Raw genomic sequence first — 17,959 nt, 5'->3', positions numbered from 1 at the left:
TGCAGGTAGGTGTGGCTGTGTGACTGAAATGTTGCCCATGGAGATGGGCAAAAGGTACATATACCATTTCTAGGCTTGTTTCACTATATTCTTCTGTGTGATCCCCAATGATCTCTCTTCCTCCATCTGCCAGCTGAATATCAATGTTCAGGGTGATCATGAAGGCTAAGTGTTAAAGATGATAGACCTCCCCTCAGCATGGGCTTCTGAGTGATTTCATAGAGCCAAGACAACTTTCCTGAAGCTGTCCACAGACTTTATTGATTACTGTAATAATATCACAGGAGTTCCTGGGTGGTAAAAATGGTTAAGCGCTTGACTACTGGCTGAAAGGTGGGTTGTTTGAACCCACCCAGTAGTGTCTCAGAAGACAGATGTGGCAGTCTGCTTCAGAAAAGTCAGTCTTAAGAACCATATGGAGAAGCTCTACTCTGCAAACATGGGTCGCCAGGAGTCAAAATTGATTTGACAGCAACTAACAAAAACTACAAGTATTAAGGCACTTAAATTTCCATGTTTACTTCAGCTAGAATTATTTAAACTTGTGTAAAATTTTTTTTCTTTTTTAAATTGGTATTTTGAACTAGAGCGCTACCATCAAAGAGCCCTAAAATACGTGGCATTGGTTTATTGCTAAGGGGACTGATATTAGAAGTTGAAAACTTAAGATCCGTGCTACGAAGTGGAAAAAGCATTGAATGAAACTGGAGCTGTGATAACTTGGAAGGCAAACCAGATGCATATTAGGTTTCAAACTCCTGGGGAAAGGTTTGTAAAATAAGGTTCTATTAGTGTGTGTTAGAATAGTTGCTTCTAGCATGATATGAAAAAACAAATTAATTTTGACATGACTCAGCAGCTACAGGCAAAAGGGAAATGAAACAGGCAGACCAAAAGCTGAGGTCCTTTCAGGATTCAGTTGTTTCCTTCAAGACCCCAAACAGCAAAAGATTACACTGAGAAACATCTGAAGTGACACATTATGGGCTAAGCCCTTTAATACTTAGCTAAGTAGCTAAAAAAAAAAAAAAAAAGTAGCTAAGATGAGATTAAAGATGTGAACTACCTGATGTGCAAGGTTTCATTTCCCAGCCTCCCTTGAATTTAGGTGTGGCCACGTGATTCAGTTCTCACTAATGGAAGGTAGACATTAGGTAGAAAGGATGCCAAACAGTTCCAGACCTGGGCCATAAAAACTTCCTGTGGGAATACTTATGTTTTCTTCCCAGCCTCTATTGTGTGAATGTCAACACCAAGTGCCGTCTGGGAGCCTGAATGCTGCATATGGAAGTGCCTCTGTCAGCCTGGATTCCTGAATGCCTGTGCAGAGCAGAGCTGTACCCCTGCTTACACCCCATCAACCAGAAGTTACATGAGCTTGAAATTAACTTTGATTGTGTTACACCAGTAATACCTCAACTGAATAGAAGCATTACTAATACATATAAATTCATAAAAGAATAATGACAAGATGTATTAAGACTAATTATTTTATCACACACAAGCATAATTTTGCTGAAGATCGTTCAAGAGCAGCTGCAGCAGTATATCTACAGGAACTGCCAAAAGTTCAGGCCAGATTCAGAAGAGGACATGGAACCAGGGATATCATTGCTGATGCCAGATGGATCCTGTCTGAAAGCAAAGAATACCACAAGGGTGTTTACCTGTGTTTTATTGACTATGCAAAGGCATTCGACTGTGTGGGTCATAATAAATTATAGATAACATTGCAAAGATGGGAATTCCAGAACACTAACTTGTGCTCATGAGGAACCTGTACATAGATCAAGAGGCAGTTGTTAGAACAGAATAAGGGAATACTGAGTAGTTTAAAGTCAGGAAAGGTGTGCATTAGGGTTGTATCAATTTCACCATACGTATTCAATCTGTATGCTGAGCAAATAATCTGAGAAGCTGGACTATATGGAGAAAAATGGGGCACCAGGATTGGAGGAAGACTGATTAACAACCTGAGTTATACAGATGACACAACCTTGCTTGCTGAAAGAGAAGAGGACTTGGAGCACTTACTGATGAAGATCAAAGACCACAGCCTTCAGTATGGATTACACCTCAACATAAAGAAAACAAAAATCCTCAGAACTGGACCAATGAGCAACATCATGATAAATGGAGCAAAGATTGAAGTTGTCAAGGATTTCATTTTACCCGAATCCACAATCAACACCCAAGGAAGCAGCGGTCAAGAATCAAAAGATGCATTGCATTGGTTAAATCTGATGCAAAGGAGCTCTTTCAAGTGTTGAAAAGCAAAGATGTCACCTTGAACACTAAGTGTGCCTGACCCAAGCCATGGTATTTTCAATCATATCTTATGCATGCAGAAGCTGGACAGCAATTAAGCAAGGCTGAAGGAGAATCGAGGCCTTTGAATTGTGTTGGCGATGAATATTGAATATACTATGGACTGCCAAAAGAATGAACAAATCTGTCTTGGAAGAAGTAAAATGAGAATGCTCCTTAGAAGAAAGGATGGTGAGACTGCGTCTTACTTAGTTTGGACATGTTGTCAGGAGGGATTGGTCCCTGGAGAAGGACATCATGCTTGGTAAAGTACAGGGCCAGAGGAAAAGAGGAAGACCCTCAACAAGATGGACTGACACAGTGGCCGCAAGAATGGACTCAAGCATAACAATGATCGTAAGAAGGGTGCAGGATCAGGCAATGTTTCATCCTGTGGTACATAGGGTCGCTATGAGTCGGAACCGATTTGACGGCACATAACAACAACAACAACACATAAAATAAATTATAATACATAACATAGTTAAATCATAAGCTGTTTAAATATAACATAGTCGGAAGATTATTGAAAGCTATATATTAGCATGCTAATAATAATTATTTAAAATTGTTAGACATAATGATTTTAATTTTCTCCTTTATGCTTTTCTATATTTATTAAATTCTCATTAATAAACACTAGCTCCAAATAAATTTTGTAATGTGTGTTGTACTGAATAAAGGGAACAATATATGCTAATTAAAATAGAAATAGAAATCTTGGAAAAAGATAAAATTCCGTATATATATACTTCTTCCTTTTGTTTTTGGGGAAACCCTGGTGGCATAGTGGTTAAGTGCCATGTGCTTCTTGGAAACTCTATGAGGCAGTTCTACTCTGTCGTATAGGGTCGCTATGAGTAGGAATTGACTTGACGGCACTGGGTTTGGTTTTTGTTTTTGGATTAAATATTGTTTCAACAAAAGTTTATTTTCTGTAATCAATCGTGTAACACCTTCATGATTCATTTTTGCTATTTATTAAGTATTAAACAAATGATCCTAAGTGTGTATGAGCATTCACACACACAAAAACACACACACACATGCTATTTGGTGAGTTCATTAGAAATAATTCCAAGCAAAGCAATAAATTAACTCAGACTTATGTACTTGAGAAGCTGGGTAACAGTGGTGTAGTTGAAGTGAAGCCTGATGGACAGCGTGTGAGAGGGACAAACAACATCTGGATATGCACTTACCATAGTTTACATCAAACTGAAGCCTTTCTTTGAATTGTGATCAAGGAATTCTTTGGTGGAATTAATGTTTCTACAGAAGGAATTGTTAGTTATCTTTAAAGAACATGGAACGTAGTACGGTAATATTTTATTGTTATATTTTATTACATGCCATGGATCTGTGTTATTCCTAGACATTAATGGCATCTGAAAAATAGTAGTGAAGAAGACTGAAAATTAAAATAAGGAGCAATAAGAGGCTATTAGGACAGATTTTAGTGTTAACTTCAGGTTACCTGGCTCTTCCATGAAGCCCTGGTTAAATGCTACATCTCCTAACCAAAAGGTTGGTGGTTCAAATCCACCAGGTGCTGCTTGGAAACCCTATGGGGCAGTTCTAACTCTGCCCTTTAGGGTCACTATGAGTCAGAATTGACTCGATGGCAATGGGTTGGCTGGTTGGTTGGCTCTTCCATTGAAATCCAGACAGGAATTTTGAGGTTAGAATCTAGAAGAACAGTGATAAAGAAAAAGGAGTAACAGAAATCTTAAAATGTAGTTGGTGTTGGCTTCCATCAAGTTGGCTGCCAACTCATGATGACCCTGTGAACAATGGAACAGAACTCTGCCTTGTCCTGCGCCCTGCTCTTGATTGGCTGTGGATGGGACTGTTCTGATCCATGTGGTTGCCATTGCTTGATTTTTGGAAGATCACCAGGCTTTTCTTCTTATTTCATTTTAGTCTGGAAGTGCTGGGGAAACCTGTTCAGCATCATTGTAACACGCGAGCCTCCATCAGATGGGTGATGGCATGAGGTGCATTGCCCAGGAATCAAATCAGGTCTCCCACATGGAAGGCGAGAATTATACTACAGAACCACAGGAGTCTTTAACTCTGATCCTGAACAGAGACTATTGACTACATGCTTTATTTCTTTGTCATTTAAGCTTAGATAACTGCATCCAAACGTTTTACACCTGTCTGAAGCCCCAGTGGCTCTTGTCCCGAAAGAACAGTTATAGGCATTCCTTGCTGTTTCATAACCTGTCCACTTTGTTTCTAGACCTTAAGGTTGCCTTGGAACAAGTAGCTTCATATGTACGTCTCTTTGGTTTATTGTATCACAGATGGACCCATCCAGTATTTTCAGGCCCCAGCTATTTAACATGCTATGAGATTTGTGTAAACAAAGGTATCTTCAAGAAAGGACTATTTGATATATTTGTTTTGGAGAAAACCTGTGGTTCTACCAGTGTGTGTTCATTTGCTTGCTTGTTTGTTTCTTCAAAACTGTCTGGGCCCTGCAATCTGGGCCTGAATGGAAGAGTTTTTCTCAGGGAAGACACAAAGAAGTCTGTGGACTCTGAGAGACTTGGGATTGGCTTGCAAGATTGGGACCAAAAATACAAATAGTGTAATCTTGAATCAGAAATCAAGACACTGTTGTGATATTTTCCCACTTGTAAGGTCAGTTGGAACCCCCTAAATGAATCATTTTTGATAATCACATGAACCAACTCTTTTGGAAGACAAGTTAGACCAACCTGCAAAGCAAAAACTAGAAGATGAAAAACAAAGTCTTCCCCCACCCCCAAATTTGCTCTCTCATTCTTCATAAAATAGTTCAGCAGCATAAATTTTGAGACCCTGGCATTTGTTATTAATATTACAATACTTGTTTCAAGAATCATTTTTAGGTTTGTTGTTGTTAGTTGCCATCAAGCCAATTCTGACTCATGGCAATCCAATGTACATAGGTGAAAAATGATAAAAAGATGCAAGAGGCAAAGTCTTGCTCTAAGGCAGTTATGTGAAGAGCAAAAAAAGAAACGGAATAGATGGCTATTAAGCATTAAGGACATTCCATACCATAATTAAGTCCCTGAGTGGCCCAAATGGTTTGCACACAACAACTAACCTAAGGGTGGGCAGTTCAACCCTGCCCTGTGGAGCCACAGAGGAAAAGCCTGGTAATTTGCTTCCTTAATGACTACAGCCAAGAAAACCCCATGGAGCACAGTTCTAGTCTGTAACACATGGGATCACTATGATTGGAATTGACTGGATGGCAACTGTATTTTATTAGTATTATTATTTCATAATTGTTTATGAAGGCTTACATTTTTACTAAGGAAGTTAAACAAGTCTAAATAATTCAATTTCATTCTTGAAGGTGGTAGCATAACCTTGTCTCTAACATACACTTTTTTTTTTTTTCTATTTCTCAAGATCTTATAATAGTGGTCTTATACAATATTTGTCCTTTTGCAACTGACTCATTTCGCTCAGCATAATGCCTTCCAGATTCCTCCATGTTATGAAATGTTTCAGAGATTCGTCACTGTTCTTTATCGATGTGTAGTATTCCATTGTGTGAATATACCACAATTTATTTACCCATTCATCCGTTGACGGACATCTTGGTTGCTTCCAGCTTTTTGCTATTGTAAACAGAGCTGCAATAAACATGGGTGTGCATATATCTGTTTGTGTGAAGGCTCTTGTATCTCTAGGGTATATTCCGAGGAGTGGGATTACTGGGTTGTATGGTAGTTCTATTTCTAACTGTTTAAGATAACGCCAGATGAATTTCCAAAGTATTTGTACCATTTTACAATCCCACCAGCAGTGTATAAGAGTTCCAATCTCTCCGCAGCCTCTCCAACATTTATTATTTTGTGTTTTTTGGATTAATACCAGTCTAGTTGATGTGAGATGGAATCTCATCGTAGTTTTAATTTGCATTTCTCTAATGGCTAATGATCGGGAGCATTTTCTCCTGTATCTGTTGGCTGCCTGAATATCTTCTTTAGTGAAATGTGTGTTCATCTCCTTTACCCACTTCTTGATTGGGTTTTTTGTCTTTTTGTGGTTGAGTTTTGACAGAATCATGTAGATTTTAGAGATCAGGCACTGGTCTGAGATGTCATAGCTGAATATTCTTTCCCAGTCTGTAGGTGGTCTTTTTACTCTTTTGGTGAAGTCTTTAGATGAGCATAGGTGTTTGATTTTTAGGAGCTCCCAGTTATCTGGTTTCTCTTCATCATTTTTGGTAATGTTTTGTATTCTGTTTATGCCTTGTTTTAGGGCTCCTAGGGTTGATCCTATTTTTTCTTCCATGATCTTTATCGTTTTAGCCTTTATGTTTAGGTCTTTGATCCACTTGGAGTTAGTTTTTGTGCATGGTGTGAGGTATGGGTCCTGTTTCATTCTTTTGCAAATGGATATCCAGGTATGCCAGCACCATTTGTTAAAAAGGCTATCTAACATACACTTTTAAAACTAAATTGATTTGGTGACCTTAGAGTCAGCAACGGATTGCTTTGGGATTATGGATTGGGTAGGCCTGCAGGTTTAGCTCTGCAGGACTGTGGCTTCTAGGTTTTGTTGAGTGTTTAAGAACCTGTCTTCGTTTGAATTAAGTCCCTTTGCTTCTCTGAGAGCAAAACAATTTTGGTTCAAGTGGAACCACCCTGTCCCTGATTACTACATGCCAATGCGGTCTATCACTTGCTTTCATTTCCCCTATGGTGTTGTATCATCACAATTTTCTTTGGTGTTCATTCAAGCAAGCCAAAAGCACTGTGAAAAGCAGGGTGGTGACCGTGAGAAATAAGTCTGCAAGTAGGAAACAAAAAAATAATAGTAATAATTTTCTGGAGACATAATTCACACTCAGGATGGGAAAAATGCAGACAAATTATATTATATATAGTTTTACTTACAGATATAAACTGTAGCCAAATGCATGTCCTCAGTAAAATTCTGGATTCAGTATTACTTTGTATTCTTAGTATTGAAATACTCAATTACTGCTTCCAAAAATCAGCTATTGAAAGCCCTATGGATCACAATTGTCTGATTTTCGACTTATCATGGGAATGGTACTGGACCTGGCCACATTTCACTCATTTGTGCATGTAGTCACTATGAGTTGGAGCTGACATGATGGCAGCTAACTACAACAACATGGTTTATAAGGCCAATCTGGATATTTGCCTCTTGTTAATAAATATGCGTTTCCTTCTAATTATTATTTCCCAGGTTCATTAGTTTTGTCCTTATCCCTGTCTCAATAAATGGCAATATCATTTTTTCAGTCCCTCAGGGTAGAAAACTTTTGAGAATTTCATCTGTTTGTGTGTGTGTGAATGTGTGTGTAAAAGCCCAAAACATCAGAAAATGGAGTAAATATGTCCTTTAATATAGATGAAGCCATTTACTCTTAACACTGGATTCTAATCTAAGCCACTATCATGTCTCACCTGGAATATGGCAATATCACTTAACCTCTCCCTTCTTCTATTATTGCCATCTCAAGTCCATTCTCTGTGCAGTAACTGGAAAGATCTTTTACAAATTCCAGTCATATGATGTCATTCTTCTGCTCCATACCTTCCGATGGCTTCACATTTCAGAATAAAGTAAATATTCACCATCTTCATTTACAAGGTCCAACATGATGTAGCCAACACCCAGCCACCTCTATGTTTTCGTCCCTCATTTCTCCCTCAGTCATTTGTCTTAACCCAACACTGGCCTCCTATCTTTACCTTGATGAATTCTGACTCAGGGAATTCACATGCTCTTCCCACTAATAGCAATGTCTGTCGCCCGGAGATCCATGTCATTTGTCCCCACACTTCTTTTAGAGCCCTCTTAAAGTCACCATATTAGAGGAGGCCTTCCCTGACACATATCTTCCCCACACGACCCTCACTCTGTTTTATTGCCCTCAAAAGCACTTAGATCTCACTGACATTTTATATACTTACTAGTCTGTTCACTGATTATCCTCTCCTACTCAGCTAAATTGGAAGACCTATGAGACCTAACCCATTTTCTTTTTCTTTTTTTCTTTTCTTTGTTAACTACTGTATTCCCACACTTAAGACACTTTCTGGCAAATGTAAGTGTTAATAATCGTTGTCAAAGAATTACATAGTGAATATTGTTAAGAGCTCCAAATGATTTAGACATGGCCATGAATTTTTTATAAAGCGTTTAATACTTTTAACTGGCCAGCACAATAAGTGATCCCGGTGAACTATAACAGCAGGTGTAAAATTTATATCAGATCCCCTGAAGGTGTTTAGTCTTCAAAACGTCTGGGAGGCACAGATGTGCCTCTCAACATAACTCGGTGACTCAGATAAAACAGCCAGTACGGTTGGCTCCATTTGCCCTCCCAATAATATGTATTTTCTTGCCTTATTAAAGACATATCAGCACCCCGTTTGAAATAATTAAAAGGCTCTGTATTAATGCTATAATATAGGTTTTTTCTTGGTGTTATTTAAATATTAATTCAATAGTAAAGATTAGTAAAGGCTAATTCTGTTCATATGCTTCAAAATTAAAAAAATCAAGAGTCAAGGGATTGATATATATTTTCCTGATGAAGTATTTTCTTAAAACCACAGATAATTAGGGCATCCATTCCAGCTCATATTAGGAAACTTTTCACTTCAGAGTTGGGAAAGAAAGCATGTATGACTCGTGCAGAGAGTATACCTACTTCCTGAACAACAAAGCATTAAACTCTTTCTGACCGTGCTAGAAGAAATGAATGAGTAAATGGACAGATCTGCTTAAAAAGGAGTGAATTGGCTTAAGATGGGCAGTGCTAGATAAAATGCTGAAAACAGCCTCCAAAAAGAAAAAGAAAAAGCATGTAGACGGCCTCAAAAAAAGAAAGAAAGAAAAAGAAAAAGCATATAGAGGAGAATTAAAAGCCCTGGCCAGAATTTGTAAGCAGGAAGTTTATTGATTGTTGACTTTCAGGTTCACTTTCCAATTCAGATCCATTACTGGTAGAGTTTGTATTGTTCACCAGGAACATCCATCTTACTGTAATCGTTGAGTCTTTTTGCATGAAAGCGATTGCTGGGATTTTACCTAATTCTTTCATCTTCACTAATACGCTAGATAAAAGTATTTTTGTCTTTCTCTAGCTTCCTGCTTTCCTTTTATTTTATACCAATGTGATTTCATCATGCTCTCTTGCCATATATTTTTCTTTATTCTTGCTATCCCTTCTTTGTACACAGTCTCTGAGACAGCCTTCTCTATATCTCCATCTCCTGACCTTGGGTTCTATGTAGCAATCTAAGAGTGCAATAAACAGGCAACCCATAAATCTGATTTTGTAGACATGTATAAAATGTGACATATGTTTCTGCTCTTTCCACAGACCCTGGAGTGTTGATCCATTAATTCCAAGACTCACATGATAACACAGGTAAACTTTCTGCTATTTGTGGCATTAAAACAAATAAACAAAGCAAAATACATTTTCATTACACAATTGTTGATTTTCTCAGAAATAATTTCTTCAATTATTTCATCTGACTTTTTTTATGTATAGAATTCAGATAAATTCCAAATTTAATAAGGACAGCTTGATTTTAATAAGTACCATAAAACAAATCAGATCAGAATAGTACAGAGTCAACGTTATATCAATCTATGCCTTTTAGCAAGGAAGTAATAGTGATAAGTAGAAGTAGTTATGTATTTCTTGAAATTGAATACCATTCTGTCAATCATTTAAATTCTTAACCACATTTTGTTTTTGCAAAAATAATGCTGGTGATTTTTTAAATTCACACTGGGCTCCTGTCTGTTACTGATAAAATGAAAGCACCATCAAATTAAAGGAAAATAAAAATTCATTAAGTAAAAGCACATAGCAACCTGGAAAAAAACTTAAACTTTTAATATTGATAAATTTCAACTTACAGAACTAATTCCACATAAATTGTTAAATATCTTTTAAATCATGGAGAGAAATTAGTACAAATATAACTTAAAATTTGCCAAATCTCAAGTTTAGATCAGGGAAAAAGAAACTGAGGTGGAAAAACTTGGAACAGAGGTTGCTTCTTGTAGTGGGACTCTCCAGGAGGGAACACTGTTGACAGATAGAAATGATTTAATGTGATATGCAGTCACACATGTGTATCCATTTGTCATGAATGTACCACTAAGATTTGTGCGTTTCAGTGTATGTACATTTTACATCAAAAATTGAAAAATATGATAATAATAATTAATGATAAGTGAGGAAATGGGAGTGGGTGAGATAGACATCAAATAAGAGTGGAATAATGTGGACAATTGTTAAAGCTGGGTTCTGTGGGTTTTTCTGCATGCATTTGAAAATTTTCTTAATACAAAGTTTTTTTTTAATTGTTAAATCTCTGTGAAAATTATCATTGTTTTGAAGTAATTGGGGAGATCATGAAATTTGCTATTTTCGTGTCCATTTGGTCAGCTTCTGACCCCTTCTGCCCTCTCATCTCCCATCCAGACAGGAGCTGCCCCCATAGTCTCAGGTGTCTATTTGATCCAAGAGTCTCACTCCTCACCAGTATCATTTTCTATCCCACAGTCCAGTCCAATCCTGTCTGAAGAGTTGGTTTTGGGAACAGTTCCTGTCTTGGGCTAACAGAAGGTCTGAGGACCATGCACAACCTCCGGGGTCTTTCTAGTCTCAGTCAGACCATTAAGTCTGGTCTTTTTACAAGAATTTGATGTCTGCATCCCACTGCTCTCCTGCTCCCTCAGGGTTCTCTGTTATGTTCCCTGTCAGAGCAGTCATCGGTTGTAGCCAGGCACCATCTAGTTCTTCTGGTCTCTAGCTGATGTAGTCTCCAATTTATGTGGTCCTCTCTGTCTCTTCGGATAATAATTACCATGTGTCTTTATTCCCCTTTGTGTTCTTCATTCCCCTTTGCTCCAGGTGGGTTGAGACCAATTGGTGCATCTTAGATGGCCACTTGCTAGTGTTTAATACCCCAGACACCACTCTCCAAAATGAGATGCGGAATGTTTTCTTAATAGATTTTATTATGCCAATTGACCTAGATGTCCCCTGAAACCATGGTCCCCAAACCCCTGCCTCTGCTACACTGGCCTTTGAAGGAGTCAGTTTATTCAGGCAACTTCTTTGCTTTTGGTTTAGTTCAGTTGTGCTGACCTCTCCTGTATTGTGCATTGTCTTACCCATCACTTAAATTAGTTTTTGTCTGCTATCTAATTAGTAAATCCCCCTCTCCCTCCCCGCTCTCATAACCATCAAAGAAAATGTTCTTCCCTGTTCAAACCATTTCTTGGGTTCTTATAATAGTGGTCTCATACAATATTTGCAATTTTGCAACTGACTAATTTCAGTCAGCATAATGCCTTCCAGATTCCTCCATGTTGTGAAAGGTTTCAGATTCATCGTTGTTCTTTATCGATGCATAGTATTCCATTATGTGAATATACCATAATTTATTTATCCATTTATTCCTTCCATGATCTTTATCGTTTTTGATTTTATATTTAGGTCTTTGATCCAGTCTGAGTTAGTTTTCTGCATGGTGTGAGGTATGGATCTTGTTTCATTTTTTTGCAGATGGATATCCAGTTATGCCAGCATTTTATTAAAGAAACTGTCTTTTCCCCGTTTACCAGACTTTCGGAAATATTAGTTGCTCATACGTGGATGGATTTATGTCTGGACTCTCAACTCTGTTCCATTGGTCTATGTATCTGTTGTTGAACCAGTACCAGGCTGTTTTGACTACTTTGGTGGTACAATACCTTCTAAGATCGGGTAGTATGAGGCCTCCCACTTTGTTCTTCTTTTTCAGTAATGCTTTACCATCCCAGGGCCTCTTTTCCTTCCATATGAAGTTGGTGATTTGTTTCTCCATCTCAGTAAAAAATGTCACTGTCTGGTTCCTGTTCTCAAGGGGACTGCTTTCAGTCTCTCTCCATTTAGGATGATGTTGGCTGTTGGCTTTGTATAAATGCCCTTTATAGACATGGCTTTTTTTTTTTCAAAAGATAAAATATGATAGAGTGAAACACATAGATCTTAATTACATGATTTAAATGAGTTCTGATAAATGTACACCCTCTTGTAACCTTCACCCCAATCAAGATATAGAATGTCCCCCATCACACCAGAAGCTTCTTTGCGTCACTTGCATTAATTTCTATCCTTCTACAGGCAAGAACTCTGATTTCTTCCACCACAGATTAATTCTGCTGTCCATGAATTTCGTATAAATAGAATCACATTCTTCTTTGTCCGGTTTCTTTCACTCAGCAAAACTATTTTTTGAACTTTATCCATGTAGTTATGTTTGTCCTTAATTTATTCTTTTTTTCCCTGCAGACAATTGTTTCATGGTACAGATCAACTTCACTTTGTTTATCCATGCTCCTGCTCAATGGGTATTTGGATTGTTTCCTGATTTGTTTTAAACTATGAATAAAGTATCTATAAACATTCCTATTGAGGGTTTGAGTGTGCACAGCAAGTGAGCAGAGGGAAGTATATGTGCTTGTTTTCATTTCTCTGAGATAAATACTCAGGGATGAAATAATCAGGTTGTAATATAGCTATATGTTTAAATTTATAGTTTGAAGAAGCTGACAGTTTTCCAAAGTACCCTAAATCATTTTGATTAAGAAATTGATGATAATATTTATCACCTTAGTCTTTACCACCAATGTGGCTAAGGAAATAGTCCTCTGTAGCTGGTTACTCTCCCAGTTCCTATGGGGTTCTTTACCTGTTCTCTTTTTCTGCATGACACTTCCAAGCTCAGGGCTCTTACGCTGGATTTAACAATCAAAGTTAAGCCTTTTATGCTGGCCTTTTGGTGTGAGCTCTGGTAGTGTTGTGGTTAAGAGCTCAGCTGCTAATCTAAAGGTCGGTGGTTTGAATCCATCAGCAGCTTCTTGAAAACCCTATGGAGTAGTTCTACTCTGTCCTATATGGCCAGTATGGGTCAGAATTGACTCAGTGGCCACGGGTTGGGTTTTGGTTTTGGTGTGCATGTCAGAAAGGGGCAATGGAGAAGGTACTGTCACCTCCGGTTAGGGGATTCATTATTAAAGTCAAACTTATAATGTCTTCCTCTTTTTCACTCTACTCTGACATTTTCTGTGAAATGCCAATAAATATCTCCCAGGAGCCTGCTTAATTAAGTCTTGGCAATAGAGGATAGAAAATTCACTTAGAAAAAAAAAATCAGGCTGAAAAAAAGACATCAACAGGTTAACTGTAACTGCTTTTGGCTGAACGTATTTATTTCCTTTTTTTTTTTTTTTAATTTTCTACACTACCCATATTACCTTTATCGATGAATAAGAATTTTTCTTTTTCTAAAAAACGATATATAAGGATGCTTCAGGTTTCTGGTGGTACCTATTATCATAACTAGATGCAGGTTTTCCCCACTAATTCTCTTCTCTGACAGCTATAGAGATATGTGAGAGGAGAGATGTTTTATGTATTTGAGATTACAAACATAAAAAAAAAAAATCATCTTGCATATAATATATCCCAGTCCATCATGCTTCCCACTACTTCCCAATGTGGATTCTTTGTTATGAGTTTAAGTACAATGAGAACAGAGCAGAGGAGAGTAGGTTTCTCCTGGCCACTCGTTCATGCATATGGATGTGTATTTGGGCATACATGAGTTATCCCCACCATATCACCAGTTGCCCTTGAGTCAGTGATCTGACTCATGATGAATCCTCTGTGTTGGGGTAGAACTGTGCTCCATAGGGTTTTCAACGGCTGACTTTTTTTTGTTTTTTTTGGAAGTAGATAAGCAGGCCTTTTTTTTGAGGAGCCTCTGGTTGGACTAAACTTCCAACCTTTCAGATAGCAACCAAGCGCTATAACCGTTTGCACCACCCAGGGACTCCATAGATAAGCAAAGTGTTGCCTAAATTATGGTTATCTATGCAACTGTCTGGTTCATTCTGAGCAACTTTAAGTTCCTAGAAGACAAAGACTCTGATTTAATTTCCTAGTCAGCATGTAGCTAGCATATTTCATGAATAAACCATCTCTCTATCCCTGACTTTTTAAACTTGGATTCATTTTCAAAGAGGCTTTCAGTTAATTTACAAGATGTACAATTAAGAGTCCAGAATGGCTATTTATATATGCAGGTTACTTTCTCCATAGCAAAACAGAGCAGTTTTTTATTCACACTTTTTTAGTCACCAGGCAACTAGGTAAAGACAAGAAATCCTGTCAGATAATTACGGCATCTGCTTTATTTTGTGTTAGTGAGTTTTGATTTTCTTTTCTCCTTTAAGTTAAGATTGTACTGGTTCTTCTGTTATAACCTGGACATTTTAGATATTGTGCTACGGCTGCTAACCAAAAGGTCGGCAGTTTGAATCCACCAAGCGCTCCTTGGAAACTCTATGGGGCAGTTCTACTCTGTCCTACAAGGTCACTATGAGTCAGAATCGACTCGACGGCACTGGGTGGGTTATGAGAACTTGGATGCTATTTAAATCTGTTGAAGCAGTTAGGCCTGCCACTGAGTTTCCACAGGCATGTCCTAGACCACTTTTGTGAGCTGCGGTTGAAATGTCAATTCAGTTTTCAAAGGCTTTGCAGTGCTATTCTGATCCAACTTGTTTGTGTGCTACATAAAGCCTAATCTGAAATCTAGGTAGTATTTTGATCCTGTAGTTCGGTTCTCAAACCTTTCGCTTTGTTGATTTGGTCAGTTCCACACATGGGTCACTCAAGGATTTGCTTTGAGCTTCATATACTGCTTTAAAGAATCCCTTTCTCCAGCTCATTCCCCTCCCAATTCTCCCATTCTGTAGTTGAAAAGGAGAGGAGCACTGCCTTGCTACTGCAGGATAGCGGTGTTGTTGCTAAACACAGCATCTGGGGAGGAGTGGAAGGGGCATGTTTTTGTTTGTTTATTTGTTTTTGTGGTGTTCAGTTAGGGTAAGTGTGGTGTCTTAGTTATCTAGCGCTGCTATAACAGAAAAAATCACAAGAGGATGGCTTTAACAAGCAGAAGTTTATTCTCTCACAGTTCTCTAAACTAGAAGTTTTTCTCTCTCTGTCAGCTCTGGGTGAAGGTCCTTGTCATGAATCTTCCCCACTTGAGCAGCTTCTCTGTGCAGGAACCCTGGGTCCAAAGGACACCCTCTGCAACTGACACTGCTTTCTTGGTGGTATGAAGTCCCCATGTCTCTCCTTGCTTCTCAAAAGAGATTGACTTAAAACACAACCTAATCTTGTAGATTGAGTCCTGCCTCATTAACATAACTGCCTTTAATCTTGCTTCATCAACATCATAGAGGCGAGATTTACAACACACAGGAAAATCCTATCAGATGACAAAAACGGTGAATAGTCACACAATACTGGGAATCTTGGCCTAACCAAGTTGACACACATTTTTGGAGACACAATTCAATCCATAACAGGTGGGTATTGTCAAAAAGCTCTGTTTGCTGTCCACTCCTTTCAAGTTCTTCTGTACAGATAGAGAAGGCTTTTCTTGGTTCTTTTTTTTTATCTGTACCCATTATATTTCAAGGAAAGAGCTTCTCCGGTGTGGGATATATATGAAGTAGTATCCAGGCAGGTGGTAAAATAAAAAGAAAGGAAAACAAGGGAACTTGCTGTAATTATCTGTATGGATAAGGTAGAGTACATTTATTCCATTTTGACTGGAACCAAAGTCAAGTTGCTATAATTTTAAAATTAATTTATTTGTCTACATAAAATTACCTTTTAAAAAGACGTTAATGTGTATTCCCCCAAGAAAAATGGAAATGAGAGATCATTAATTATGTACAGTTCTCTAGTTTAAGACCTTTATTCTAGTCCTATACCTATACCTCTCAGAGGAAACCCTTGTGGTTTAGTGGTTAAGAACTATAGTTTGTTTTTGTTGTTTTTCTTTTCTGTGTTTCATTTTATGGATTTTTACCATTGCATCTGAAGATGTGGTTATCTTTGTATTTTTCCTGCTTGGCTTGAAAAAGTTTGAATCTGAGATTTATTTTGTCAGACTTGGAAAAAATTTTGGACATTCTTTCTTCAAATACTGCTTCTGTTCCATTCCATTCTCTCTCTCTCTCTGTCCATTCTCATTCTGGGAATCCAATTACATGTATGTTAAACTTTTTCAAAGATATATATATAATGGATCTATCTCCTGAGACATCAAATAATCCTACTGAAGACTAGATATTAGGCATTAAAAATAGTAGATGCTCTGTAACATTACCTTTCTTTAGAAAGGAGTTGATTTTCTTCTAGCCCAGTTAGAGAAGCAGGAGCTGATCTGATACAATCAAATGTTGTGTCTATTTTCATGTTACTGCTTACCTTGATGTGTAGACCTTTAGGAGTCTCAGTGGAAAGCTGTTATACTTACCAGAGTGTCTGTACTTTGTACTCCAGTGTTTGTCTCCTTAGCAGTGTGACATTACTCAAAGCTCTGCTTACTTTGTAGCTTCTTAGCAGCCGTTTTTCTCTTGATTTCTTAGCCATGCAACCATTAGCAGTTTAGAATCAGCCCGGTATTCTGTGATTTTATTTTTTCCAGTATCTTGGATTCTCAAGCCTTAGCTGCATTGATTGCTTTCCAATGACTTTAAACACTTAAAGGTTTTGTGTGTTTTATTCAGTTATTTTCTGTTTGTTCTTGATGAGAAAATGGGTGTAATCCAAGATACTCTAATATAGGTAAAAGAAGACATGTTTGTTTGCTCTATTTGTCTTAAATGTTAATTTCTATGAGGTCAGGGCACAACTATCTCATCTATAATTATATCACCAGCTACTGTTTTGAGTCCACACAGTACCAGTCTTCCTTGTGCCCAAATTTGCTCATTCGAGTACACTTTCCTTTGGTGACCAGAGCAGTTTCCTGTTTCTCTTCTTTCCTTGTTGTTAATTTAGTATCTTGTATTTTTTTGTTCACATAATACATGTAGATATATTTAAAAAATAAAACGTAGTGAAAATTTTATGATAAAAGGGAGGATTTATCTCCTCTGCTTCTCTGCATCCTCCCTCCCTTCCCCACATAATTCTTTTCCTTCTAGAGGAAAGTTCATTCACCTTGGGGTAATTTATATTCCTATTTGCCTCCAGGTCTCTAAATAGCATGTTTATGCTACTTGGACAAAAATATAAAGTCTGACAGAAAGCTATGGTTATAAATGCCTACGTAAGTGAGCATATGTGTGCTTGTTTCTTGTTATCCAAGAAAATTTCCAGATGGAACACCCTATGGGAAAGTTTAATCCTCCCCTGAATCTGAGAGATTAATACAAAGAAACCCAGTGTGACTGTAACATTAAGTTATTATGCCAAAACAAAGTTGATCTCAGTACAATAAATCTTCCTATGCTGCAGGCTGATCTTTTCAGAGTGACTGCAATCCATGGAGATGTTACATGAAATAACCCCTCTAATCTTCTGTCATCTCCACTGTTCTAATCCCCATTAAACCCCAAGCTCCTTCGCTCATGACCGTTACCTCCCGCCCCCTCATGAGCAGCTGTGTCCTTCCTGAAACCCTGACTGCTGGGCCTGTTTATTCTTTCACACCTCGTGTACCTCAGAGACTGAAAGTCGAGTAAGATTGTCTACAGTACAGCCAATTTACTATCAGATCGTTATTGC

Source organism: Loxodonta africana, chromosome 4 (genome assembly GCF_030014295.1).
Source record: "Loxodonta africana isolate mLoxAfr1 chromosome 4, mLoxAfr1.hap2, whole genome shotgun sequence".
In the NCBI taxonomy this organism is placed as follows: domain Eukaryota; kingdom Metazoa; phylum Chordata; class Mammalia; order Proboscidea; family Elephantidae; genus Loxodonta; species Loxodonta africana.
This window is presented reverse-complemented; position numbering follows the sequence as displayed.